At 48.3% G+C, this 23,248-nt stretch overlaps 66 pseudogenes; all 66 read left to right on the top strand.

Moving 5' to 3' along the window:
- The first annotated feature begins 97 nt into the window (after window positions 1–97).
- On the top strand, window positions 98–273 carry LOC143761032 (U2 spliceosomal RNA; annotated as a pseudogene).
- A 177-nt stretch (window positions 274–450) lies between these two features.
- On the top strand, window positions 451–626 carry LOC143760672 (U2 spliceosomal RNA; annotated as a pseudogene).
- Window positions 627–803: 177 nt separating this feature from the next.
- LOC143760704 (U2 spliceosomal RNA) lies at window positions 804–979 on the top strand (annotated as a pseudogene).
- A 177-nt stretch (window positions 980–1,156) lies between these two features.
- LOC143761031 (U2 spliceosomal RNA) lies at window positions 1,157–1,332 on the top strand (annotated as a pseudogene).
- A 177-nt stretch (window positions 1,333–1,509) lies between these two features.
- LOC143761861 (U2 spliceosomal RNA) lies at window positions 1,510–1,685 on the top strand (annotated as a pseudogene).
- A 177-nt stretch (window positions 1,686–1,862) lies between these two features.
- On the top strand, window positions 1,863–2,038 carry LOC143761365 (U2 spliceosomal RNA; annotated as a pseudogene).
- Window positions 2,039–2,215: 177 nt separating this feature from the next.
- Window positions 2,216–2,391, top strand: LOC143818686 (U2 spliceosomal RNA; annotated as a pseudogene).
- A 177-nt stretch (window positions 2,392–2,568) lies between these two features.
- LOC143762545 (U2 spliceosomal RNA) lies at window positions 2,569–2,744 on the top strand (annotated as a pseudogene).
- Window positions 2,745–2,921: 177 nt separating this feature from the next.
- Window positions 2,922–3,097, top strand: LOC143761860 (U2 spliceosomal RNA; annotated as a pseudogene).
- Window positions 3,098–3,274: 177 nt separating this feature from the next.
- On the top strand, window positions 3,275–3,450 carry LOC143759720 (U2 spliceosomal RNA; annotated as a pseudogene).
- A 177-nt stretch (window positions 3,451–3,627) lies between these two features.
- LOC143761319 (U2 spliceosomal RNA) lies at window positions 3,628–3,803 on the top strand (annotated as a pseudogene).
- Window positions 3,804–3,896: 93 nt separating this feature from the next.
- On the top strand, window positions 3,897–4,072 carry LOC143760507 (U2 spliceosomal RNA; annotated as a pseudogene).
- Window positions 4,073–4,249: 177 nt separating this feature from the next.
- LOC143760768 (U2 spliceosomal RNA) lies at window positions 4,250–4,425 on the top strand (annotated as a pseudogene).
- Window positions 4,426–4,602: 177 nt separating this feature from the next.
- On the top strand, window positions 4,603–4,778 carry LOC143759719 (U2 spliceosomal RNA; annotated as a pseudogene).
- Window positions 4,779–4,955: 177 nt separating this feature from the next.
- On the top strand, window positions 4,956–5,131 carry LOC143761030 (U2 spliceosomal RNA; annotated as a pseudogene).
- Window positions 5,132–5,308: 177 nt separating this feature from the next.
- Window positions 5,309–5,484, top strand: LOC143818685 (U2 spliceosomal RNA; annotated as a pseudogene).
- Window positions 5,485–5,661: 177 nt separating this feature from the next.
- On the top strand, window positions 5,662–5,837 carry LOC143818682 (U2 spliceosomal RNA; annotated as a pseudogene).
- Window positions 5,838–6,014: 177 nt separating this feature from the next.
- Window positions 6,015–6,190, top strand: LOC143761407 (U2 spliceosomal RNA; annotated as a pseudogene).
- Window positions 6,191–6,367: 177 nt separating this feature from the next.
- Window positions 6,368–6,543, top strand: LOC143762723 (U2 spliceosomal RNA; annotated as a pseudogene).
- Window positions 6,544–6,720: 177 nt separating this feature from the next.
- Window positions 6,721–6,896, top strand: LOC143762129 (U2 spliceosomal RNA; annotated as a pseudogene).
- A 177-nt stretch (window positions 6,897–7,073) lies between these two features.
- LOC143761585 (U2 spliceosomal RNA) lies at window positions 7,074–7,249 on the top strand (annotated as a pseudogene).
- Window positions 7,250–7,426: 177 nt separating this feature from the next.
- Window positions 7,427–7,603, top strand: LOC143762259 (U2 spliceosomal RNA; annotated as a pseudogene).
- A 176-nt stretch (window positions 7,604–7,779) lies between these two features.
- On the top strand, window positions 7,780–7,955 carry LOC143760021 (U2 spliceosomal RNA; annotated as a pseudogene).
- A 177-nt stretch (window positions 7,956–8,132) lies between these two features.
- LOC143762665 (U2 spliceosomal RNA) lies at window positions 8,133–8,311 on the top strand (annotated as a pseudogene).
- Window positions 8,312–8,485: 174 nt separating this feature from the next.
- LOC143760542 (U2 spliceosomal RNA) lies at window positions 8,486–8,661 on the top strand (annotated as a pseudogene).
- Window positions 8,662–8,838: 177 nt separating this feature from the next.
- Window positions 8,839–9,016, top strand: LOC143759516 (U2 spliceosomal RNA; annotated as a pseudogene).
- Window positions 9,017–9,191: 175 nt separating this feature from the next.
- On the top strand, window positions 9,192–9,367 carry LOC143761998 (U2 spliceosomal RNA; annotated as a pseudogene).
- A 177-nt stretch (window positions 9,368–9,544) lies between these two features.
- LOC143761029 (U2 spliceosomal RNA) lies at window positions 9,545–9,720 on the top strand (annotated as a pseudogene).
- A 177-nt stretch (window positions 9,721–9,897) lies between these two features.
- Window positions 9,898–10,073, top strand: LOC143759718 (U2 spliceosomal RNA; annotated as a pseudogene).
- Window positions 10,074–10,250: 177 nt separating this feature from the next.
- LOC143761028 (U2 spliceosomal RNA) lies at window positions 10,251–10,426 on the top strand (annotated as a pseudogene).
- Window positions 10,427–10,603: 177 nt separating this feature from the next.
- Window positions 10,604–10,779, top strand: LOC143759717 (U2 spliceosomal RNA; annotated as a pseudogene).
- A 177-nt stretch (window positions 10,780–10,956) lies between these two features.
- LOC143818681 (U2 spliceosomal RNA) lies at window positions 10,957–11,132 on the top strand (annotated as a pseudogene).
- A 177-nt stretch (window positions 11,133–11,309) lies between these two features.
- On the top strand, window positions 11,310–11,485 carry LOC143761406 (U2 spliceosomal RNA; annotated as a pseudogene).
- A 177-nt stretch (window positions 11,486–11,662) lies between these two features.
- LOC143762722 (U2 spliceosomal RNA) lies at window positions 11,663–11,838 on the top strand (annotated as a pseudogene).
- Window positions 11,839–12,015: 177 nt separating this feature from the next.
- LOC143762127 (U2 spliceosomal RNA) lies at window positions 12,016–12,191 on the top strand (annotated as a pseudogene).
- A 177-nt stretch (window positions 12,192–12,368) lies between these two features.
- On the top strand, window positions 12,369–12,544 carry LOC143761584 (U2 spliceosomal RNA; annotated as a pseudogene).
- A 177-nt stretch (window positions 12,545–12,721) lies between these two features.
- Window positions 12,722–12,898, top strand: LOC143762257 (U2 spliceosomal RNA; annotated as a pseudogene).
- A 176-nt stretch (window positions 12,899–13,074) lies between these two features.
- On the top strand, window positions 13,075–13,250 carry LOC143760020 (U2 spliceosomal RNA; annotated as a pseudogene).
- A 177-nt stretch (window positions 13,251–13,427) lies between these two features.
- On the top strand, window positions 13,428–13,606 carry LOC143762664 (U2 spliceosomal RNA; annotated as a pseudogene).
- A 174-nt stretch (window positions 13,607–13,780) lies between these two features.
- Window positions 13,781–13,956, top strand: LOC143760582 (U2 spliceosomal RNA; annotated as a pseudogene).
- Window positions 13,957–14,133: 177 nt separating this feature from the next.
- LOC143759515 (U2 spliceosomal RNA) lies at window positions 14,134–14,311 on the top strand (annotated as a pseudogene).
- A 175-nt stretch (window positions 14,312–14,486) lies between these two features.
- Window positions 14,487–14,662, top strand: LOC143761997 (U2 spliceosomal RNA; annotated as a pseudogene).
- Window positions 14,663–14,839: 177 nt separating this feature from the next.
- LOC143761027 (U2 spliceosomal RNA) lies at window positions 14,840–15,015 on the top strand (annotated as a pseudogene).
- Window positions 15,016–15,192: 177 nt separating this feature from the next.
- Window positions 15,193–15,368, top strand: LOC143759716 (U2 spliceosomal RNA; annotated as a pseudogene).
- Window positions 15,369–15,545: 177 nt separating this feature from the next.
- On the top strand, window positions 15,546–15,721 carry LOC143761026 (U2 spliceosomal RNA; annotated as a pseudogene).
- Window positions 15,722–15,898: 177 nt separating this feature from the next.
- On the top strand, window positions 15,899–16,074 carry LOC143759714 (U2 spliceosomal RNA; annotated as a pseudogene).
- Window positions 16,075–16,251: 177 nt separating this feature from the next.
- On the top strand, window positions 16,252–16,427 carry LOC143760019 (U2 spliceosomal RNA; annotated as a pseudogene).
- Window positions 16,428–16,604: 177 nt separating this feature from the next.
- Window positions 16,605–16,780, top strand: LOC143760018 (U2 spliceosomal RNA; annotated as a pseudogene).
- A 177-nt stretch (window positions 16,781–16,957) lies between these two features.
- Window positions 16,958–17,133, top strand: LOC143760473 (U2 spliceosomal RNA; annotated as a pseudogene).
- Window positions 17,134–17,310: 177 nt separating this feature from the next.
- Window positions 17,311–17,486, top strand: LOC143761025 (U2 spliceosomal RNA; annotated as a pseudogene).
- A 177-nt stretch (window positions 17,487–17,663) lies between these two features.
- LOC143761023 (U2 spliceosomal RNA) lies at window positions 17,664–17,839 on the top strand (annotated as a pseudogene).
- Window positions 17,840–18,016: 177 nt separating this feature from the next.
- LOC143760671 (U2 spliceosomal RNA) lies at window positions 18,017–18,192 on the top strand (annotated as a pseudogene).
- A 177-nt stretch (window positions 18,193–18,369) lies between these two features.
- On the top strand, window positions 18,370–18,545 carry LOC143760703 (U2 spliceosomal RNA; annotated as a pseudogene).
- Window positions 18,546–18,722: 177 nt separating this feature from the next.
- On the top strand, window positions 18,723–18,898 carry LOC143761022 (U2 spliceosomal RNA; annotated as a pseudogene).
- A 177-nt stretch (window positions 18,899–19,075) lies between these two features.
- LOC143761859 (U2 spliceosomal RNA) lies at window positions 19,076–19,251 on the top strand (annotated as a pseudogene).
- A 177-nt stretch (window positions 19,252–19,428) lies between these two features.
- LOC143761354 (U2 spliceosomal RNA) lies at window positions 19,429–19,604 on the top strand (annotated as a pseudogene).
- A 177-nt stretch (window positions 19,605–19,781) lies between these two features.
- LOC143818680 (U2 spliceosomal RNA) lies at window positions 19,782–19,957 on the top strand (annotated as a pseudogene).
- A 177-nt stretch (window positions 19,958–20,134) lies between these two features.
- On the top strand, window positions 20,135–20,310 carry LOC143761020 (U2 spliceosomal RNA; annotated as a pseudogene).
- Window positions 20,311–20,487: 177 nt separating this feature from the next.
- On the top strand, window positions 20,488–20,663 carry LOC143760017 (U2 spliceosomal RNA; annotated as a pseudogene).
- A 177-nt stretch (window positions 20,664–20,840) lies between these two features.
- Window positions 20,841–21,019, top strand: LOC143762663 (U2 spliceosomal RNA; annotated as a pseudogene).
- Window positions 21,020–21,193: 174 nt separating this feature from the next.
- On the top strand, window positions 21,194–21,369 carry LOC143760581 (U2 spliceosomal RNA; annotated as a pseudogene).
- Window positions 21,370–21,546: 177 nt separating this feature from the next.
- On the top strand, window positions 21,547–21,724 carry LOC143759514 (U2 spliceosomal RNA; annotated as a pseudogene).
- A 175-nt stretch (window positions 21,725–21,899) lies between these two features.
- On the top strand, window positions 21,900–22,075 carry LOC143761996 (U2 spliceosomal RNA; annotated as a pseudogene).
- Window positions 22,076–22,252: 177 nt separating this feature from the next.
- On the top strand, window positions 22,253–22,428 carry LOC143761019 (U2 spliceosomal RNA; annotated as a pseudogene).
- Window positions 22,429–22,605: 177 nt separating this feature from the next.
- LOC143759713 (U2 spliceosomal RNA) lies at window positions 22,606–22,781 on the top strand (annotated as a pseudogene).
- A 177-nt stretch (window positions 22,782–22,958) lies between these two features.
- Window positions 22,959–23,134, top strand: LOC143761018 (U2 spliceosomal RNA; annotated as a pseudogene).
- Window positions 23,135–23,248: the final 114 nt, after the last annotated feature.

The following is a 23,248-nucleotide window of genomic DNA, read 5'->3' as shown; positions in this document are numbered from 1 at the left end:
GGAAAATGTCTTCCCTGCGGCAATCTTTTGCTATGTCTCCACAGTGGGTTTCGGTTTTAGGCCTTGGTGCGGCCCAAGTGGCAAACCATTTCTGATCATCGCTTCTCGGCCAAATGGCTCAAGATCAAGCGTAGTGTCTGTTCTTATCTGATACGTCCCCTATTTGGGGACCATATATTAAATGGATTTTTGGAATAGGGAGCTGGAAATGGAGCTTGCTTTGTCACACGGAACCTTCACGTGCTGTCACAATGGGGATGGAGGGTGTGGTTATGCAGATTCAAAACGTGTTGTGCACAGCTTGAACACACGCACACCGCAGAACTGTCATCTACAGAGCTTCCAGAGTTTTTGGAAAATGTCTTCCCTGCGGCAATCTTTTGCTATGTCTCCACAGTGGGTTTCGGTTGTAGGCCTTGGTGCGGCCCAAGTGGCAAACCATTTCTGATCATCGCTTCTCGGCCAAATGGCTCAAGATCAAGCGTAGTGTCTGTTCTTATCTGATACGTCCCCTATTTGGGGACCATATATTAAATAGATTTTTGGAATAGGGAGCTGGAAATGGAGCTTGCTTTGTCACACGGAACCTTCACGTGCTGTCACAATGGGGATGGAGGGTGTGGTTATGCAGATTCAAAACGCGTTGTGCACTGCTTGAACACACGCACACCGCAGAACTGTCATCTACAGAGCTTCCAGAGTTTTTGGAAAATGTCTTCCCTGCGGCAATCTTTTGCTATGTCTCCACAGTGGGTTTCGGTTGTAGGCCTTGGTGTGGCCCAAGTGGCAAACCATTTCTGATCATCGCTTCTCGGCCAAATGGCTCAAGATCAAGCGTAGTGTCTGTTCTTATCTGATACATCCCCTATTTGGGGACCATATATTAAATGGATTTTTGGAATAGGGAGCTGGAAATGGAGCTTGCTTCGTCGCACGGAACCTTCACGTGCTGTCACAATGGGGATGGAGGGTGTGGTTATGCAGATTCAAAACGCGTTGTGCACAGCTTGAACACACGCACACCGCAGAACTGTCATCTACAGAGCTTCCAGAGTTTCTGGAAAATGTCTTCCCTGCGGCAATCTTTTGCTATGTCTCCACAGTGGGTTTCGGTTGTAGGCCTTGGTGCGGCCCAAGTGGCAAACCATTTCTGATCATCGCTTCTCGGCCAAATGGCTCAAGATCAAGCGTAGTGTCTGTTCTTATCTGATACGTCCCCTATTTGGGGACCATATATTAAATGGATTTTTGGAATAGGGAGCTGGAAATGGAGCTTGCTTTGTCACACGGAACCTTCACGTGCTGTCACAATGGGGATGGAGGGTGTGGTTATGCAGATTCGAAACGCGTTGTGCACAGCTTGAACACACGCACACCGCAGAACTGTCATCTACAGAGCTTCCAGAGTTTCTGGAAAATGTCTTCCCTGCGGCAATCTTTTGCTAAGTCTCCACAGTGGGTTTCGGTTGTAGGCCTTGGTGCGGCCCAAGTGGCAAATCATTTCTGATCATCGCTTCTCGGCCAAATGGCTCAAGATCAAGCGTAGAGTCTGTTCTTATCTGATACGTCCCCTATTTGGGGACCATATATTAAATGGATTTTTGGAATAGGATGCTGGAAATGGAGCTTGCTTTGTCGCACGGAACCTTCACGTGCTGTCACAATGGGGATGGAGGGTGTGGTTATGCAGATTCAAAACGCGTTGTGCACTGCTTGAACACACGCACACCGCAGAACTGTCATCTACAGAGCTTCCAGAGTTTTTGGAAAATGTCTTCCCTGCGGCAATCTTTTGCTATGTCTCCACAGTGGGTTTCGGTTGTAGGCCTTGGTGCGGCCCAAGTGGCAAACCATTTCTGATCATCGCTTCTCGGCCAAATGGCTCAAGATCAAGTGTAGTGTCTGTTCTTATCTGATACGTCCCCTATTTGGGGACCATATATTAAATAGATTTTTGGAATAGGGAGCTGGAAATGGAGCTTGCTTTGTCGCACGGAACCTTCACGTGCTGTCACAATGGGGATGGAGGGTGTGGTTATGCAGATTCAAAACGCGTTGTGCACAGCTTGAACACACGCACACCGCAGAACTGTCATCTACAGAGCTTCCAGAGTTTCTGGAAAATGTCTTCCCTGCGGCAATCTTTTGCTATGTCTCCACAGTGGGTTTCGGTTGTAGGCCTTGGTGTGGCCCAAGTGGCAAACCATTTCTGATCATCGCTTCTCGGCCAAATGGCTCAAGATCAAGCGTAGTGTCTGTTCTTATCTGATACGTCCCCTATTTGGGGACCATATATTAAATGGATTTTTGGAATAGGGAGCTGGAAATGGAGCTTGCTTCGTCGCACGGAACCTTCACGTGCTGTCACAATGGGGATGGAGGGTGTGGTTATGCAGATTCAAAACGCGTTGTGCACAGCTTGAACACACGCACACCGCAGAACTGTCATCTACAGAGCTTCCAGAGTTTCTGGAAAATGTCTTCCCTGCGGCAATCTTTTGCTATGTCTCCACAGTGGGTTTCGGTTGTAGGCCTTGGTGCGGCCCAAGTGGCAAACCATTTCTGATCATCGCTTCTCGGCCAAATGGCTCAAGATCAAGCCTAGTGTCTGTTCTTATCTGATACGTCCCCTATTTGGGGACCATATATTAAATGGATTTTTGGAATAGGGAGCTGGAAATGGAGCTTGCTTTGTCACACGGAACCTTCACGTGCTGTCACAATGGGGATGGAGGGTGTGGTTATGCAGATTCGAAACGCGTTGTGCACAGCTTGAACACACGCACACCGCAGAACTGTCATCTACAGAGCTTTCAGAGTTTCTGGAAAATGTCTTCCCTGCGGCAATCTTTTGCTAAGTCTCCACAGTGGGTTTCGGTTGTAGGCCTTGGTGCGGCCCAAGTGGCAAATCATTTCTGATCATCGCTTCTCGGCCAAATGGCTCAAGATCAAGCGTAGAGTCTGTTCTTATCTGATACGTCCCCTATTTGGGGACCATATATTAAATGGATTTTTGGAATAGGATGCTGGAAATGGAGCTTGCTTTGTCGCACGGAACCTTCACGTGCTGTCACAATGGGGATGGAGGGTGTGGTTATGCAGATTCAAAACGCGTTGTGCACAGCTTGAACACACGCACACCGCAGAACTGTCATCTACAGAGCTTCCAGAGTTTCTGGAAAATGTCTTCCCTGCGGCAATCTTTTGCTATGTCTCCACAGTGGGTTTCGGTTGTAGGCCTTGGTGCGGCCCAAATGGCGAACCATTTCTGATCATCGCTTCTCGGCCAAATGGCTCAAGATCAAGCGTAGTGTCTGTTCTTATCTGATACGTCCCCTATTTGGGGACCATATATTAAATAGATTTTTGGAATAGGGAGCTGGAAATGGAGCTTGCTTTGTCGCACGGAACCTTCACGTGCTGTCACAATGGGGATGGAGGGTGTGGTTATGCAGATTCAAAACGCGTTGTGCACAGCTTGAACACACGCACACCGCAGAACTGTCATCTACAGAGCTTCCAGAGTTTCTGGAAAATGTCTTCCCTGCGGCAATCTTTTGCTATGTCTCCACAGTGGGTTTCGGTTGTAGGCCTTGGTGCGGCCCAAGTGGCAAACCATTTCTGATCATCGCTTCTCGGCCAAATGGCTCAAGATCAAGCGTAGTGTCTGTTCTTATCTGATACGTCCCCTATTTGGGGACCATATATTAAATAGATTTTTGGAATAGGGAGCTGGAAATGGAGCTTGCTTTGTCGCATGGAACCTTCACGTGCTGTCACAATGGGGATGGAGGGTGTGGTTATGCAGATTCAAAACGCGTTGTGCACAGCTTGTCTCCACAGTGGGTTTCGGTTGTAGGCCTTGGTGCGGCCCAAGTGGCAAACCATTTCTGATCATCGCTTCTCGGCCAAATGGCTCAAGATCAAGCGTAGTGTCTGTTCTTATCTGATACGTCCCCTATTTGGGGACCATATATTAAATGGATTTTTGGAATAGGGAGCTGGAAATGGAGCTTGCTTTGTCGCACGGAACCTTCACGTGCTGTCATAATGGGGATGGAGGGTGTGGTTATGCAGATTCAAAACGCGTTGTGCACAGCTTGAACACACGCACACCGCAGAACTGTCATCTACAGAGCTTCCAGAGTTTCTGGAAAATGTCTTCCCTGCGGCAATCTTTTGCTATGTCTCCACAGTGGGTTTCGGTTGTAGGCCTTGGTGCGGCCCAAGTGGCAAACCATTTCTGATCATCGCTTCTCGGCCAAATGGCTCAAGATCAAGCGTAGTGTCTGTTCTTATCTGATATGTCCCCTATTTGGGGACCATATATTAAATAGATTTTTGGAATAGGGAGCTGGAAATGGAGCTTGCTTTGTCGCATGGAACCTTCACGTGCTGTCACAATGGGGATGGAGGGTGTGGTTATGCAGATTCAAAACGCGTTGTGCACAGCTTGAACACACGCACACCGCAGAACTGTCATCTACAGAGCTTCCAGAGTTTTTGGAAAATGTCTTCCCTGCGGCAATCTTTTGCTATGTCTCCACAGTGGGTTTCGGTTGTAGGCCTTGGTGCGGCCCAAGTGGCAAACCATTTCTGATCATCGCTTCTCGGCCAAATGGCTCAAGATCAAGCGTAGTGTCTGTTCTTATCTGATACGTCCCCTATTTGGGGACCATATATTAAATAGATTTTTGGAATAGGGAGCTGGAAATGGAGCTTGCTTTGTCGCACGGAACCTTCACGTGCTGTCACAATGGGGATGGAGGGTGTGGTTATGCAGATTCAAAACGCGTTGTGCACAGCTTGAACACACGCACACCGCAGAACTGTCATCGACAGAGCTTCCAGAGTTTCTGGAAAATGTCTTCCCTGCGGCAATCTTTTGCTATGTCTCCACAGTGGGTTTCGGTTTTAGGCCTTGGTGCGGCCCAAGTGGCAAACCATTTCTGATCATCGCTTCTCGGCCAAATGGCTCAAGATCAAGCGTAGTGTCTGTTCTTATCTGATACGTCCCCTATTTGGGGACCATATATTAAATGGATTTTTGGAATAGGGAGCTGGAAATGGAGCTTGCTTTGTCACACGGAACCTTCACGTGCTGTCACAATGGGGATGGAGGGTGTGGTTATGCAGATTCAAAACGCGTTGTGCACTGCTTGAACACACGCACACCGCAGAACTGTCATCTACAGAGCTTCCAGAGTTTTTGGAAAATGTCTTCCCTGCGGCAATCTTTTGCTATGTCTCCACAGTGGGTTTCGGTTGTAGGCCTTGGTGCGGCCCAAGTGGCAAACCATTTCTGATCATCGCTTCTCGGCCAAATGGCTCAAGATCAAGCGTAGTGTCTGTTCTTATCTGATACGTCCCCTATTTGGGGACCATATATTAAATGGATTTTTGGAATAGGGAGCTGGAAATGGAGCTTGCTTCGTCGCACGGAACCTTCACGTGCTGTCACAATGGGGATGGAGGGTGTGGTTATGCAGATTCAAAACGCGTTGTGCACAGCTTGAACACACGCACACCGCAGAACTGTCATCGACAGAGCTTCCAGAGTTTCTGGAAAATGTCTTCCCTGCGGCAATCTTTTGCTATGTCTCCACAGTGGGTTTCGGTTTTAGGCCTTGGTGCGGCCCAAGTGGCAAACCATTTCTGATCATCGCTTCTCGGCCAAATGGCTCAAGATCAAGCGTAGTGTCTGTTCTTATCTGATACGTCCCCTATTTGGGGACCATATATTAAATGGATTTTTGGAATAGGGAGCTGGAAATGGAGCTTGCTTCGTCGCACGGAACCTTCACGTGCTGTCACAATGGGGATGGAGGGTGTGGTTATGCAGATTCAAAACGCGTTGTGCACAGCTTGAACACACGCACACCACAGAACTGTCATCGACAGAGCTTCCAGAGTTTCTGGAAAATGTCTTCCCTGCGGCAATCTTTTGCTATGTCTCCACAGTGGGTTTCGGTTGTAGGCCTTGGTGCGGCCCAAGTGGCAAACCATTTCTGATCATCGCTTCTCGGCCAAATGGCTCAAGATCAAGCGTAGTGTCTGTTCTTATCTGATACGTCCCCTATTTGGGGACCATATATTACATGGATTTTTGGAATAGGGAGCTGGAAATGGAGCTTGCTTTGTCACACGGAACCTTCACGTGCTGTCACAATGGGGATGGAGGGTGTGGTTATGCAGATTCGAAACGCGTTGTGCACAGCTTGAACACACGCACACCGCAGAACTGTCATCTACAGAGCTTCCAGAGTTTCTGGAAAATGTCTTCCCTGCGGCAATCTTTTGCTAAGTCTCCACAGTGGGTTTCGGTTGTAGGCCTTGGTGCGGCCCAAGTGGCAAACCATTTCTGATCATCGCTTCTCGGCCAAATGGCTCAAGATCAAGCGTAGAGTCTGTTCTTATCTGATACGTCCCTTATTTGGGGACCATATATTAAATGGATTTTTGGAATAGGATGCTGGAAATGGAGCTTGCTTTGTCGCACGGAACCTTCACGTGCTGTCACAATGGGGATGGAGGGTGTGGTTATGCAGATTCAAAACGCGTTGTGCACAGCTTGAACACACGCACACCGCAGAACTGTCATCTACAGAGCTTCCAGAGTTTCTGGAAAATGTCTTCCCTGCGGCAATCTTTTGCTATATCTCCACAGTGGGTTTCGGTTGTAGGCCTTGGTGCGGCCCAAATGGCAAACCATTTCTGATCATCGCTTCTCGGCCAAATGGCTCAAGATCAAGCGTAGAGTCTGTTCTTATCTGATACGTCCCCTATTTGGGGACCATATATTAAATGGATTTTTGGAATAGGGAGCTGGCAATGGAGCTTGCTTTGTCGCACGGAACCTTCACGTGCTGTCACAATGGGGATGGAGGGTGTGGTTATGCAGATTCGAAACGCGTTGTATACAGCTTGAACACACGCACACCGCAGAACTGTCATCTACAGAGCTTCCAAAGTTTCTGGAAAATGTCTTCCCTGCGGCAATCTTTTGCTATGTCTCCACAGTGGGTTTCGGTTGTAGGCCTTGGTGCGGCCCAAGTGGCAAACCATTTCTGATCATCGCTTCTCGGCCAAATGGCTCAAGATCAAGCGTAGAGTCTGTTCTTATCTGATACGTCCCCTATTTGGGGACCATATATTAAATGGATTTTTGGAATAGGGAGCTGGAAATGGAGCTTGCTTTGTCGCACGGAACCTTCACGTGCTGTCACAATGGGGATGGAGGGTGTGGTTATGCAGATTCAAAACGCGTTGTGCACAGCTTGAACACACGCACACCGCAGAACTGTCATCTACAGAGCTTCCAGAGTTTCTGGAAAATGTCTTCCCTGCGGCAATCTTTTGCTATGTCTCCACAGTGGGTTTCGGTTGTAGGCCTTGGTGCGGCCCAAGTGGCAAACCATTTCTGATCATCGCTTCTCGGCCAAATGGCTCAAGATCAAGCGTAGTGTCTGTTCTTATCTGATACGTACCCTATTTGGGGACCATATATTAAATAGATTTTTGGAATAGGGAACTGGAAATGGAGCTTGCTTTGTCGCACGGAACCTTCACTTGCTGTCACAATGGGGATGGAGGGTGTGGTTATGCAGATTCAAAACGCGTTGTGCACAGCTTGAACACACGCACACCGCAGAACTGTCATCTACAGAACTTCCAGAGTTTCTGGAAAATGTCTTCCCTGCGGCAATCTTTTGCTATGTCTCCACAGTGGGTTTCGGTTGTAGGCCTTGGTGCGGCCCAAGTGGCACACCATTTCTGATCATCGCTTCTCGGCCAAATGGCTCAAGATCAAGCGTAGTGTCTGTTCTTATCTGATACGTCCCCTATTTGGGGACCATATATTAAATGGATTTTTGGAATAGGGAGCTGGAAATGGAGCTTGCTTTGTCGCACGGAACCTTCACGTGCTGTCACAATGGGGATGGAGGGTGTGGTTATGCAGATTCAAAACGCGTTGTGCACAGCTTGAACACACGCACACCGCAGAACTGTCATCTACAGAGCTTCCAGAGTTTCTGGAAAATGTCTTCCCTGCGGCAATCTTTTGCTATGTCTCCACAGTGGGTTTCAGTTGTAGGCCTTGGTGCGGCCCAAGTGGCAAACAATTTCTGATCATCGCTTCTCGGCCAAATGGCTCAAGATCAAGCGTAGTGTCTGTTCTTCTCGGATACGTCCCCTATTTGGGGACCATATATTAAATGGATTTTTGGAATAGGGAGCTGGAAATGGAGCTTGCTTTGTCACACGGAACCTTCACGTGCTGTCACAATGGGGATGGAGGGTGTGATTATGCAGATTCAAAACGCGTTGTGCACAGCTTGAACACACGCACACCGCAGAACTGTCATCGACAAAGCTTCCAGAGTTTCTGGAAAATGTCTTCCCTGCGGCAATCTTTTGCTATGTCTCCACAGTGGGTTTCGGTTGTAGGCCTTGGTGCGGCCCAAGTGGCAAACCATTTCTGATCATCGTTTCTCGGCCAAATGGCTCAAGATCAAGCGTAGTGTCTGTTCTTATCTGATACGTCCCCTATTTGGGGACCATATATTAAATAGATTTTTGGAATAGGGAGCTGGAAATGGAGCTTGCTTTGTCGCACAGAACCTTCACGTGCTGTCACAATGGGGATGGAGGGTGTGGTTATGCAGATTCAAAATGTGTTGTGCACAGCTTGAACACACGCACACCGCAGAACTGTCATCTACAGAGCTTCCAGGGTTTCTGGAAAATGTCTTCCCTGCGGCAATCTTTTGCTATGTCTCCACAGTGGGTTACGGTTGTAGGCCTTGGTGAGGCCTAAGTGGCAAACCATTTCTGATCATCGCTTCTCGGCCAAATGGCTCAAGATCAAGCGTAGTGTCTGTTCTTATCTGATACGTCCCCTATTTGGGGACCATATATTAAATGGATTTTTGGAAAACGGAGCTGGAAATGGAGCTTGCTTCGTCGGACGGAACCTTCACATGCTGTCACAATGGGGATGGAGGGTGTGGTTATGCAGATTCAAAACGCGTTGTGCACAGCTTGAACACACGCACACCGCAGAACTGTCATCGACAGAGCTTCCAGAGTTTCTGGAAAATGTCTTCCCTGCGGCAATCTTTTGCTATGTCTCCACAGTGGGTTTCGGTTGTAGGCCTTGGTGCGGCCCAAGTGGCAAACCATTTCTGATCATCGCTTCTTGGCCAAATGGCTCAAGATCAAGCGTAGTGTCTGCTCTTATCTGATATGTCCCCTATTTGGGGACCATATATTAAATAGATTTTTGGAATAGGGAGCTGGAAATGGAGCTTGCTTTGTCGCACGGAACCTTCACGTGCTGTCACAATGGGGATGGAGGGTGTGGTTATGCAGATTCAAAACGCGTTGTGCACAGCTTGAACACACGCACACCGCAGAACTATCATCTACAGAACCTCCAGAGTTTCTGGAAAATGTCTTCCCTGCGGCAATCTTTTGCTATGTCTCCACAGTGGGTTTCGGTTGTAGGCCTTGGTGCGGCCCAAGTGGCAAACCATTTCTGATCATCGCTTCTCGGCCAAATGGCTCAAGATCAAGCGTAGTGTCTGTTCTTATCTGATACGTCCCCTATTTGGGGACCATATATTAAATGGATTTTTGGAATAGGGAGCTGGAAATGGAGCTTGCTTTGTCACACGGAACCTTCACGTGCTGTCACAATGGGGATGGAGGGTGTGGTTATGCAGATTCAAAACGCGTTGTGCACAGCTTGAACACACGCACACTGCAGAACTGTCATCGACAGAGCTTCCAGAGTTTCTGGAAAATGTCTTCCCTGCGGCAATCTTTTGCTATGTCTCCACAGTGGGTTTCGGTTGTAGGCCTTGGTGCGGCCCAAGTGGCAAACCATTTCTGATCATCGCTTCTCGGCCAAATGGCTCAAGATCAAGCGTAGTGTCTGTTCTTATCTGATACGTCCCCTATTTGGGGACCATATATTAAATAGATTTTTGGAATAGGGAGCTGGAAATGGAGCTTGCTTTGTCGCACGGAACCTTCACGTGCTGTCACAATGGGGATGGAGGGTGTGGTTATGCAGATTCAAAACGCGTTGTGCACAGCTTGAACACACGCACACCGCAGAACTGTCATCGACAGAGCTTCCAGAGTTTCTGGAAAATGTCTTCCCTGCGGCAATCTTTTGCTATGTCTCCACAGTGGGTTTCGGTTTTAGGCCTTGGTGCGGCCCAAGTGGCAAACCATTTCTGATCATCGCTTCTCGGCCAAATGGCTCAAGATCAAGCGTAGTGTCTGTTCTTATCTGATACGTCCCCTATTTGGGGACCATATATTAAATGGATTTTTGGAATAGGGAGCTGGAAATGGAGCTTGCTTTGTCACACGGAACCTTCACGTGCTGTCACAATGGGGATGGAGGGTGTGGTTATGCAGATTCAAAACGCGTTGTGCACAGCTTGAACACACGCACACCGCAGAACTGTCATCTACAGAGCTTCCAGAGTTTTTGGAAAATGTCTTCCCTGCGGCAATCTTTTGCTATGTCTCCACAGTGGGTTTCGGTTGTAGGCCTTGGTGCGGCCCAAGTGGCAAACCATTTCTGATCATCGCTTCTCGGCCAAATGGCTCAAGATCAAGCGTAGTGTCTGTTCTTATCTGATACGTCCCCTATTTGGGGACCATATATTAAATAGATTTTTGGAATAGGGAGCTGGAAATGGAGCTTGCTTTGTCGCACGGAACCTTCACGTGCTGTCACAATGGGGATGGAGGGTGTGGTTATGCAGATTCAAAACGCGTTGTGCACAGCTTGAACACACGCACACCGCAGAACTGTCATCTACAGAGCTTCCAGAGTTTCTGGAAAATGTCTTCCCTGCGGCAATCTTTTGCTATGTCTCCACAGTGGGTTTCGGTTGTAGGCCTTGGTGTGGCCCAAGTGGCAAACCATTTCTGATCATCGCTTCTCGGCCAAATGGCTCAAGATCAAGCGTAGTGTCTGTTCTTATCTGATACGTCCCCTATTTGGGGACCATATATTAAATGGATTTTTGGAATAGGGAGCTGGAAATGGAGCTTGCTTCGTCGCACGGAACCTTCACGTGCTGTCACAATGGGGATGGAGGGTGTGGTTATGCAGATTCAAAACGCGTTGTGCACAGCTTGAACACACGCACACCACAGAACTGTCATCGACAGAGCTTCCAGAGTTTCTGGAAAATGTCTTCCCTGCGGCAATCTTTTGCTATGTCTCCACAGTGGGTTTCGGTTGTAGGCCTTGGTGCGGCCCAAGTGGCAAACCATTTCTGATCATCGCTTCTCGGCCAAATGGCTCAAGATCAAGCGTAGTGTCTGTTCTTATCTGATACGTCCCCTATTTGGGGACCATATATTACATGGATTTTTGGAATAGGGAGCTGGAAATGGAGCTTGCTTTGTCACACGGAACCTTCACGTGCTGTCACAATGGGGATGGAGGGTGTGGTTATGCAGATTCGAAACGCGTTGTGCACAGCTTGAACACACGCACACCGCAGAACTGTCATCTACAGAGCTTCCAGAGTTTCTGGAAAATGTCTTCCCTGCGGCAATCTTTTGCTAAGTCTCCACAGTGGGTTTCGGTTGTAGGCCTTGGTGCGGCCCAAGTGGCAAACCATTTCTGATCATCGCTTCTCGGCCAAATGGCTCAAGATCAAGCGTAGAGTCTGTTCTTATCTGATACGTCCCTTATTTGGGGACCATATATTAAATGGATTTTTGGAATAGGATGCTGGAAATGGAGCTTGCTTTGTCGCACGGAACCTTCACGTGCTGTCACAATGGGGATGGAGGGTGTGGTTATGCAGATTCAAAACGCGTTGTGCACAGCTTGAACACACGCACACCGCAGAACTGTCATCTACAGAGCTTCCAGAGTTTCTGGAAAATGTCTTCCCTGCGGCAATCTTTTGCTATATCTCCACAGTGGGTTTCGGTTGTAGGCCTTGGTGCGGCCCAAATGGCAAACCATTTCTGATCATCGCTTCTCGGCCAAATGGCTCAAGATCAAGCGTAGAGTCTGTTCTTATCTGATACGTCCCCTATTTGGGGACCATATATTAAATGGATTTTTGGAATAGGGAGCTGGCAATGGAGCTTGCTTTGTCGCACGGAACCTTCACGTGCTGTCACAATGGGGATGGAGGGTGTGGTTATGCAGATTCGAAACGCGTTGTATACAGCTTGAACACACGCACACCGCAGAACTGTCATCTACAGAGCTTCCAAAGTTTCTGGAAAATGTCTTCCCTGCGGCAATCTTTTGCTATGTCTCCACAGTGGGTTTCGGTTGTAGGCCTTGGTGCGGCCCAAGTGGCAAACCATTTCTGATCATCGCTTCTCGGCCAAATGGCTCAAGATCAAGCGTAGAGTCTGTTCTTATCTGATACGTCCCCTATTTGGGGACCATATATTAAATGGATTTTTGGAATAGGGAGCTGGAAATGGAGCTTGCTTTGTCGCACGGAACCTTCACGTGCTGTCACAATGGGGATGGAGGGTGTGGTTATGCAGATTCAAAACGCGTTGTGCACAGCTTGAACACACGCACACCGCAGAACTGTCATCTACAGAGCTTCCAGAGTTTCTGGAAAATGTCTTCCCTGCGGCAATCTTTTGCTATGTCTCCACAGTGGGTTTCGGTTGTAGGCCTTGGTGCAACCCAAGTGGCAAACCATTTCTGATCATCGCTTCTCGGCCAAATGGCTCAAGATCAAGCGTAGTGTCTGTTCTTATCTGATACGTACCCTATTTGGGGACCATATATTAAATAGATTTTTGGAATAGGGAACTGGAAATGGAGCTTGCTTTGTCGCACGGAACCTTCACTTGCTGTCACAATGGGGATGGAGGGTGTGGTTATGCAGATTCAAAACGCGTTGTGCACAGCTTGAACACACGCACACCGCAGAACTGTCATCTACAGAACTTCCAGAGTTTCTGGAAAATGTCTTCCCTGCGGCAATCTTTTGCTATGTCTCCACAGTGGGTTTCGGTTGTAGGCCTTGGTGCGGCCCAAGTGGCACACCATTTCTGATCATCGCTTCTCGGCCAAATGGCTCAAGATCAAGCGTAGTGTCTGTTCTTATCTGATACGTCCCCTATTTGGGGACCATATATTAAATGGATTTTTGGAATAGGGAGCTGGAAATGGAGCTTGCTTTGTCGCACGGAACCTTCACGTGCTGTCACAATGGGGATGGAGGGTGTGGTTATGCAGATTCAAAACGCGTTGTGCACAGCTTGAACACACGCACACCGCAGAACTGTCATCTACAGAGCTTCCAGAGTTTCTGGAAAATGTCTTCCTTGCGGCAATCTTTTGCTATGTCTCCACAGTGGGTTTCAGTTGTAGGCCTTGGTGCGGCCCAAGTGGCAAACAATTTCTGATCATCGCTTCTCGGCCAAATGGCTCAAGATCAAGCGTAGTGTCTGTTCTTCTCGGATACGTCCCCTATTTGGGGACCATATATTAAATGGATTTTTGGAATAGGGAGCTGGAAATGGAGCTTGCTTTGTCACACGGAACCTTCACGTGCTGTCACAATGGGGATGGAGGGTGTGATTATGCAGATTCAAAACGCGTTGTGCACAGCTTGAACACACGCACACCGCAGAACTGTCATCGACAAAGCTTCCAGAGTTTCTGGAAAATGTCTTCCCTGCGGCAATCTTTTGCTATGTCTCCACAGTGGGTTTCGGTTGTAGGCCTTGGTGCGGCCCAAGTGGCAAACCATTTCTGATCATCGTTTCTCGGCCAAATGGCTCAAGATCAAGCGTAGTGTCTGTTCTTATCTGATACGTCCCCTATTTGGGGACCATATATTAAATAGATTTTTGGAATAGGGAGCTGGAAATGGAGCTTGCTTTGTCGCACAGAACCTTCACGTGCTGTCACAATGGGGATGGAGGGTGTGGTTATGCAGATTCAAAATGCGTTGTGCACAGCTTGAACACACGCACACCGCAGAACTGTCATCTACAGAGCTTCCAGGGTTTCTGGAAAATGTCTTCCCTGCGGCAATCTTTTGCTATGTCTCCACAGTGGGTTACGGTTGTAGGCCTTGGTGAGGCCTAAGTGGCAAACCATTTCTGATCATCGCTTCTCGGCCAAATGGCTCAAGATCAAGCGTAGTGTCTGTTCTTATCTGATACGTCCCCTATTTGGGGACCATATATTAAATGGATTTTTGGAAAACGGAGCTGGAAATGGAGCTTGCTTCGTCGGACGGAACCTTCACATGCTGTCACAATGGGGATGGAGGGTGTGGTTATGCAGATTCAAAACGCGTTGTGCACAGCTTGAACACACGCACACCGCAGAACTGTCATCGACAGAGCTTCCAGAGTTTCTGGAAAATGTCTTCCCTGCGGCAATCTTTTGCTATGTCTCCACAGTGGGTTTCGGTTGTAGGCCTTGGTGCGGCCCAAGTGGCAAACCATTTCTGATCATCGCTTCTTGGCCAAATGGCTCAAGATCAAGCGTAGTGTCTGCTCTTATCTGATATGTCCCCTATTTGGGGACCATATATTAAATAGATTTTTGGAATAGGGAGCTGGAAATGGAGCTTGCTTTGTCGCACGGAACCTTCACGTGCTGTCACAATGGGGATGGAGGGTGTGGTTATGCAGATTCAAAACGCGTTGTGCACAGCTTGAACACACGCACACCGCAGAACTATCATCTACAGAACCTCCAGAGTTTCTGGAAAATGTCTTCCCTGCGGCAATCTTTTGCTATGTCTCCACAGTGGGTTTCGGTTGTAGGCCTTGGTGCGGCCCAAGTGGCAAACCATTTCTGATCATCGCTTCTCGGCCAAATGGCTCAAGATCAAGCGTAGTGTCTGTTCTTATCTGATACGTCCCCTATTTGGGGACCATATATTAAATGGATTTTTGGAATAGGGAGCTGGAAATGGAGCTTGCTTTGTCACACGGAACCTTCACGTGCTGTCACAATGGGGATGGAGGGTGTGGTTATGCAGATTCAAAACGCGTTGTGCACAGCTTGAACACACGCACACTGCAGAACTGTCATCGACAGAGCTTCCAGAGTTTCTGGAAAATGTCTTCCCTGCGGCAATCTTTTGCTATGTCTCCACAGTGGGTTTCGGTTGTAGGCCTTGGTGCGGCCCAAGTGGCAAACCATTTCTGATCATCGCTTCTCGGCCAAATGGCTCAAGATCAAGCGTAGTGTCTGTTCTTATCTGATACGTCCCCTATTTGGGGACCATATATTAAATAGATTTTTGGAATAGGGAGCTGGAAATGGAGCTTGCTTTGTCGCACGGAACCTTCACGTGCTGTCACAATGGGGATGGAGGGTGTGGTTATGCAGATTCAAAACGCGTTGTGCACAGCTTGAACACACGCACACCGCAGAACTGTCATCGACAGAGCTTCCAGAGTTTCTGGAAAATGTCTTCCCTGCGGCAATCTTTTGCTATGTCTCCACAGTGGGTTTCGGTTTTAGGCCTTGGTGCGGCCCAAGTGGCAAACCATTTCTGATCATCGCTTCTCGGCCAAATGGCTCAAGATCAAGCGTAGTGTCTGTTCTTATCTGATACGTCCCCTATTTGGGGACCATATATTAAATGGATTTTTGGAATAGGGAGCTGGAAATGGAGCTTGCTTTGTCACACGGAACCTTCACGTGCTGTCACAATGGGGATGGAGGGTGTGGTTATGCAGATTCAAAACGCGTTGTGCACAGCTTGAACACACGCACACCGCAGAACTGTCATCTACAGAGCTTCCAGAGTTTTTGGAAAATGTCTTCCCTGCGGCAATCTTTTGCTATGTCTCCACAGTGGGTTTCGGTTGTAGGCCTTGGTGCGGCCCAAGTGGCAAACCATTTCTGATCATCGCTTCTCGGCCAAATGGCTCAAGATCAAGCGTAGTGTCTGTTCTTATCTGATACGTCCCCTATTTGGGGACCATATATTAAATAGATTTTTGGAATAGGGAGCTGGAAATGGAGCTTGCTTTGTCGCACGGAACCTTCACGTGCTGTCACAATGGGGATGGAGGGTGTGGTTATGCAGATTTAAAACGCGTTGTGCACAGCTTGAACACACGCACACCGCAGAACTGTCATCGACAGAGCTTCCAGAGTTTCTGGAAAATGTCTTCCCTGCGGCAATCTTTTGCTATGTCTCCACAGTGGGTTTCGGTTGTAGGCCTTGGTGCGGCCCAAGTGGCAAACCATTTCTGATCATCGCTTCTCGGCCAAATGGCTCAAGATCAAGCGTAGTGTCTGTTCTTATCTGATACGTCCCCTATTTGGGGACCATATATTAAATGGATTTTTGGAATAGGGAGCTGGAAATGGAGCTTGCTTTGTCGCACGGAACCTTCACGTGCTGTCACAATGGGGATGGAGGGTGTGGTTATGCAGATTCAAAACGCGTTGTGCACAGCTTGAACACACGCACACCGCAGAACTGTCATCGACAGAGCTTCCAGAGTTTCTGGAAAATGTCTTCCCTGCGGCAATCTTTTGCTATGTCTCCACAGTGGGTTTCGGTTTTAGGCCTTGGTGCGGCCCAAGTGGCAAACCATTTCTGATCATCGCTTCTCGGCCAAATGGCTCAAGATCAAGCGTAGTGTCTGTTCTTATCTGATACGTCCCCTATTTGGGGACCATATATTAAATGGATTTTTGGAATAGGGAGCTGGAAATGGAGCTTGCTTTGTCGCACGGAACCTTCACGTGCTGTCACAATGGGGATGGAGGGTGTGGTTATGCAGATTCAAAACGCGTTGTGCACAGCTTGAACACACGCACACCGCAGAACTGTCATCGACAGAGCTTCCAGAGTTTCTGGAAAATGTCTTCCCTGCGGCAATCTTTTGCTATGTCTCCACAGTGGGTTTCGGTTGTAGGCCTTGGTGCGGCCCAAGTGGCAAACCATTTCTGATCATCGCTTCTTGGCCAAATGGCTCAAGATCAAGCGTAGTGTCTGCTCTTATCTGATATGTCCCCTATTTGGGGACCATATATTAAATAGATTTTTGGAATAGGGTGCTGGAAATGGAGCTTGCTTTGTCGCACGGAACCTTCACGTGCTGTCACAATGGGGATGGAGGGTGTGGTTATGCAGATTCAAAACGCGTTGTGCACAGCTTGAACACACGCACACCGCAGAACTATCATCTACAGAACTTCCAGAGTTTCTGGAAAATGTCTTCCCTGCGGCAATCTTTTGCTATGTCTCCACAGTGGGTTTCGGTTGTAGGCCTTGGTGCGGCCCAAGTGGCAAACCATTTCTGATCATCGCTTCTCGGCCAAATGGCTCAAGATCAAGCGTAGTGTCTGTTCTTATCTGATACGTCCCCTATTTGGGGACCATATATTAAATGGATTTTTGGAATAGGGAGCTGGAAATGGAGCTTGCTTTGTCACACGGAACCTTCACGTGCTGTCACAATGGGGATGGAGGGTGTGGTTATGCAGATTCAAAACGCGTTGTGCACAGCTTGAACACACGCACACCGCAGAACTATCATCTACAGAACTTCCAGAGTTTCTGGAAAATGTCTTCCCTGCGGCAATCTTTTGCTATGTCTCCACAGTGGGTTTCGGTTGTAGGCCTTGGTGCGGCCCAAGTGGCAAACCATTTCTGATCATCGCTTCTCGGCCAAATGGCTCAAGATCAAGCGTAGTGTCTGTTCTTATCTGATACGTCCCCTATTTGGGGACCATATATTAAATGGATTTTTGGAATAGGGAGCTGGAAATGGAGCTTGCTTTGTCACACGGAACCTTCACGTGCTGTCACAATGGGGATGGAGGGTGTGGTTATGCAGATTCAAAACGCGTTGTGCACAGCTTGAACACACGCACACTGCAGAACTGTCATCGACAGAGCTTCCAGAGTTTCTGGAAAATGTCTTCCCTGCGGCAATCTTTTGCTATGTCTCCACAGTGGGTTTCGGTTGTAGGCCTTGGTGCGGCCCAAGTGGCAAACCATTTCTGATCATCGCTTCTCGGCCAAATGGCTCAAGATCAAGCGTAGTGTCTGTTCTTATCTGATACGTCCCCTATTTGGGGACCATATATTAAATAGATTTTTGGAATAGGGAGCTGGAAATGGAGCTTGCTTTGTCACACGGAACCTTCACGTGCTGTCACAATGGGGATGGAGGGTGTGGTTATGCAGATTCAAAACGCGTTGTGCACTGCTTGAACACACGCACACCGCAGAACTGTCATCTACAGAGCTTCCAGAGTTTTTGGAAAATGTCTTCCCTGCGGCAATCTTTTGCTATGTCTCCACAGTGGGTTTCGGTTGTAGGCCTTGGTGTGGCCCAAGTGGCAAACCATTTCTGATCATCGCTTCTCGGCCAAATGGCTCAAGATCAAGCGTAGTGTCTGTTCTTATCTGATACATCCCCTATTTGGGGACCATATATTAAATGGATTTTTGGAATAGGGAGCTGGAAATGGAGCTTGCTTCGTCGCACGGAACCTTCACGTGCTGTCACAATGGGGATGGAGGGTGTGGTTATGCAGATTCAAAACGCGTTGTGCACAGCTTGAACACACGCACACCGCAGAACTGTCATCTACAGAGCTTCCAGAGTTTCTGGAAAATGTCTTCCCTGCGGCAATCTTTTGCTATGTCTCCACAGTGGGTTTCGGTTGTAGGCCTTGGTGCGGCCCAAGTGGCAAACCATTTCTGATCATCGCTTCTCGGCCAAATGGCTCAAGATCAAGCGTAGTGTCTGTTCTTATCTGATACGTCCCCTATTTGGGGACCATATATTAAATGGATTTTTGGAATAGGGAGCTGGAAATGGAGCTTGCTTTGTCACACGGAACCTTCACGTGCTGTCACAATGGGGATGGAGGGTGTGGTTATGCAGATTCGAAACGCGTTGTGCACAGCTTGAACACACGCACACCGCAGAACTGTCATCTACAGAGCTTCCAGAGTTTCTGGAAAATGTCTTCCCTGCGGCAATCTTTTGCTAAGTCTCCACAGTGGGTTTCGGTTGTAGGCCTTGGTGCGGCCCAAGTGGCAAATCATTTCTGATCATCGCTTCTCGGCCAAATGGCTCAAGATCAAGCGTAGAGTCTGTTCTTATCTGATACGTCCCCTATTTGGGGACCATATATTAAATGGATTTTTGGAATAGGATGCTGGAAATGGAGCTTGCTTTGTCGCACGGAACCTTCACGTGCTGTCACAATGGGGATGGAGGGTGTGGTTATGCAGATTCAAAACGCGTTGTGCACTGCTTGAACACACGCACACCGCAGAACTGTCATCTACAGAGCTTCCAGAGTTTTTGGAAAATGTCTTCCCTGCGGCAATCTTTTGCTATGTCTCCACAGTGGGTTTCGGTTGTAGGCCTTGGTGCGGCCCAAGTGGCAAACCATTTCTGATCATCGCTTCTCGGCCAAATGGCTCAAGATCAAGTGTAGTGTCTGTTCTTATCTGATACGTCCCCTATTTGGGGACCATATATTAAATAGATTTTTGGAATAGGGAGCTGGAAATGGAGCTTGCTTTGTCGCACGGAACCTTCACGTGCTGTCACAATGGGGATGGAGGGTGTGGTTATGCAGATTCAAAACGCGTTGTGCACAGCTTGAACACACGCACACCGCAGAACTGTCATCTACAGAGCTTCCAGAGTTTCTGGAAAATGTCTTCCCTGCGGCAATCTTTTGCTATGTCTCCACAGTTAGTTTCGGTTGTAGGCCTTGGTGTGGCCCAAGTGGCAAACCATTTCTGATCATCGCTTCTCGGCCAAATGGCTCAAGATCAAGCGTAGTGTCTGTTCTTATCTGATACGTCCCCTATTTGGGGACCATATATTAAATGGATTTTTGGAATAGGGAGCTGGAAATGGAGCTTGCTTCGTCGCACGGAACCTTCACGTGCTGTCACAATGGGGATGGAGGGTGTGGTTATGCAGATTCAAAACGCGTTGTGCACAGCTTGAACACACGCACACCGCAGAACTGTCATCTACAGAGCTTCCAGAGTTTCTGGAAAATGTCTTCCCTGCGGCAATCTTTTGCTATGTCTCCACAGTGGGTTTCGGTTGTAGGCCTTGGTGCGGCCCAAGTGGCAAACCATTTCTGATCATCGCTTCTCGGCCAAATGGCTCAAGATCAAGCGTAGTGTCTGTTCTTATCTGATACGTCCCCTATTTGGGGACCATATATTAAATGGATTTTTGGAATAGGGAGCTGGAAATGGAGCTTGCTTTGTCACACGGAACCTTCACGTGCTGTCACAATGGGGATGGAGGGTGTGGTTATGCAGATTCAAAACGCGTTGTGCACAGCTTGAACACACGCACACCGCAGAACTGTCATCTACAGAACTTCCAGAGTTTCTGGAAAATGTCTTCCCTGCGGCAATCTTTTGCTATGTCTCCACAGTGGGTTTCGGTTGTAGGCCTTGGTGCGGCCCAAGTGGCACACCATTTCTGATCATCGCTTCTCGGCCAAATGGCTCAAGATCAAGCGTAGTGTCTGTTCTTATCTGATACGTCCCCTATTTGGGGACCATATATTAAATGGATTTTTGGAATAGGGAGCTGGAAATGGAGCTTGCTTTGTCGCACGGAACCTTCACGTGCTGTCACAATGGGGATGGAGGGTGTGGTTATGCAGATTCAAAACGCGTTGTGCACAGCTTGAACACACGCACACCGCAGAACTGTCATCTACAGAGCTTCCAGAGTTTCTGGAAAATGTCTTCCCTGCGGCAATCTTTTGCTATGTCTCCACAGTGGGTTTCAGTTGTAGGCCTTGGTGCGGCCCAAGTGGCAAACAATTTCTGATCATCGCTTCTCGGCCAAATGGCTCAAGATCAAGCGTAGTGTCTGTTCTTCTCGGATACGTCCCCTATTTGGGGACCATATATTAAATGGATTTTTGGAATAGGGAGCTGGAAATGGAGCTTGCTTTGTCACACGGAACCTTCACGTGCTGTCACAATGGGGATGGAGGGTGTGATTATGCAGATTCAAAACGCGTTGTGCACAGCTTGAACACACGCACACCGCAGAACTGTCATCGACAAAGCTTCCAGAGTTTCTGGAAAATGTCTTCCCTGCGGCAATCTTTTGCTATGTCTCCACAGTGGGTTTCGGTTGTAGGCCTTGGTGCGGCCCAAGTGGCAAACCATTTCTGATCATCGTTTCTCGGCCAAATGGCTCAAGATCAAGCGTAGTGTCTGTTCTTATCTGATACGTCCCCTATTTGGGGACCATATATTAAATAGATTTTTGGAATAGGGAGCTGGAAATGGAGCTTGCTTTGTCGCACAGAACCTTCACGTGCTGTCACAATGGGGATGGAGGGTGTGGTTATGCAGATTCAAAATGCGTTGTGCACAGCTTGAACACACGCACACCGCAGAACTGTCATCTACAGAGCTTCCAGGGTTTCTGGAAAATGTCTTCCCTGCGGCAATCTTTTGCTATGTCTCCACAGTGGGTTACGGTTGTAGGCCTTGGTGAGGCCTAAGTGGCAAACCATTTCTGATCATCGCTTCTCGGCCAAATGGCTCAAGATCAAGCGTAGTGTCTGTTCTTATCTGATACGTCCCCTATTTGGGGACCATATATTAAATGGATTTTTGGAAAACGGAGCTGGAAATGGAGCTTGCTTCGTCGGACGGAACCTTCACATGCTGTCACAATGGGGATGGAGGGTGTGGTTATGCAGATTCAAAACGCGTTGTGCACAGCTTGAACACACGCACACCGCAGAACTGTCATCGACAGAGCTTCCAGAGTTTCTGGAAAATGTCTTCCCTGCGGCAATCTTTTGCTATGTCTCCACAGTTGGTTTCGGTTGTAGGCCTTGGTGCGGCCCAAGTGGCAAACCATTTCTGATCATCGCTTCTTGGCCAAATGGCTCAAGATCAAGCGTAGTGTCTGCTCTTATCTGATATGTCCCCTATTTGGGGACCATATATTAAATAGATTTTTGGAATAGGGAGCTGGAAATGGAGCTTGCTTTGTCGCACGGAACCTTCACGTGCTGTCACAATGGGGATGGAGGGTGTGGTTATGCAGATTCAAAACGCGTTGTGCACAGCTTGAACACACGCACACCGCAGAACTATCATCTACAGAACCTCCAGAGTTTCTGGAAAATGTCTTCCCTGCGGCAATCTTTTGCTATGTCTCCACAGTGGGTTTCGGTTGTAGGCCTTGGTGCGGCCCAAGTGGCAAACCATTTCTGATCATCGCTTCTCGGCCAAATGGCTCAAGATCAAGCGTAGTGTCTGTTCTTATCTGATACGTCCCCTATTTGGGGACCATATATTAAATGGATTTTTGGAATAGGGAGCTGGAAATGGAGCTTGCTTTGTCACACGGAACCTTCACGTGCTGTCACAATGGGGATGGAGGGTGTGGTTATGCAGATTCAAAACGCGTTGTGCACAGCTTGAACACACGCACACTGCAGAACTGTCATCGACAGAGCTTCCAGAGTTTCTGGAAAATGTCTTCCCTGCGGCAATCTTTTGCTATGTCTCCACAGTGGGTTTCGGTTGTAGGCCTTGGTGCGGCCCAAGTGGCAAACCATTTCTGATCATCGCTTCTCGGCCAAATGGCTCAAGATCAAGCGTAGTGTCTGTTCTTATCTGATACGTCCCCTATTTGGGGACCATATATTAAATAGATTTTTGGAATAGGGAGCTGGAAATGGAGCTTGCTTTGTCGCACGGAACCTTCACGTGCTGTCACAATGGGGATGGAGGGTGTGGTTATGCAGATTCAAAACGCGTTGTGCACAGCTTGAACACACGCACACCGCAGAACTGTCATCGACAGAGCTTCCAGAGTTTCTGGAAAATGTCTTCCCTGCGGCAATCTTTTGCTATGTCTCCACAGTGGGTTTCGGTTTTAGGCCTTGGTGCGGCCCAAGTGGCAAACCATTTCTGATCATCGCTTCTCGGCCAAATGGCTCAAGATCAAGCGTAGTGTCTGTTCTTATCTGATACGTCCCCTATTTGGGGACCATATATTAAATGGATTTTTGGAATAGGGAGCTGGAAATGGAGCTTGCTTTGTCACACGGAACCTTCACGTGCTGTCACAATGGGGATGGAGGGTGTGGTTATGCAGATTCAAAACGCGTTGTGCACAGCTTGAACACACGCACACCGCAGAACTGTCATCTACAGAGCTTCCAGAGTTTTTGGAAAATGTCTTCCCTGCGGCAATCTTTTGCTAT

Source organism: Ranitomeya variabilis, chromosome 3 (assembly GCF_051348905.1).
Source record: "Ranitomeya variabilis isolate aRanVar5 chromosome 3, aRanVar5.hap1, whole genome shotgun sequence".
NCBI classification, from domain to species: domain Eukaryota; kingdom Metazoa; phylum Chordata; class Amphibia; order Anura; family Dendrobatidae; genus Ranitomeya; species Ranitomeya variabilis.
Note: the sequence above shows the minus strand (reverse complement) of the source record. Positions and strands in the feature narration are given on the sequence as shown.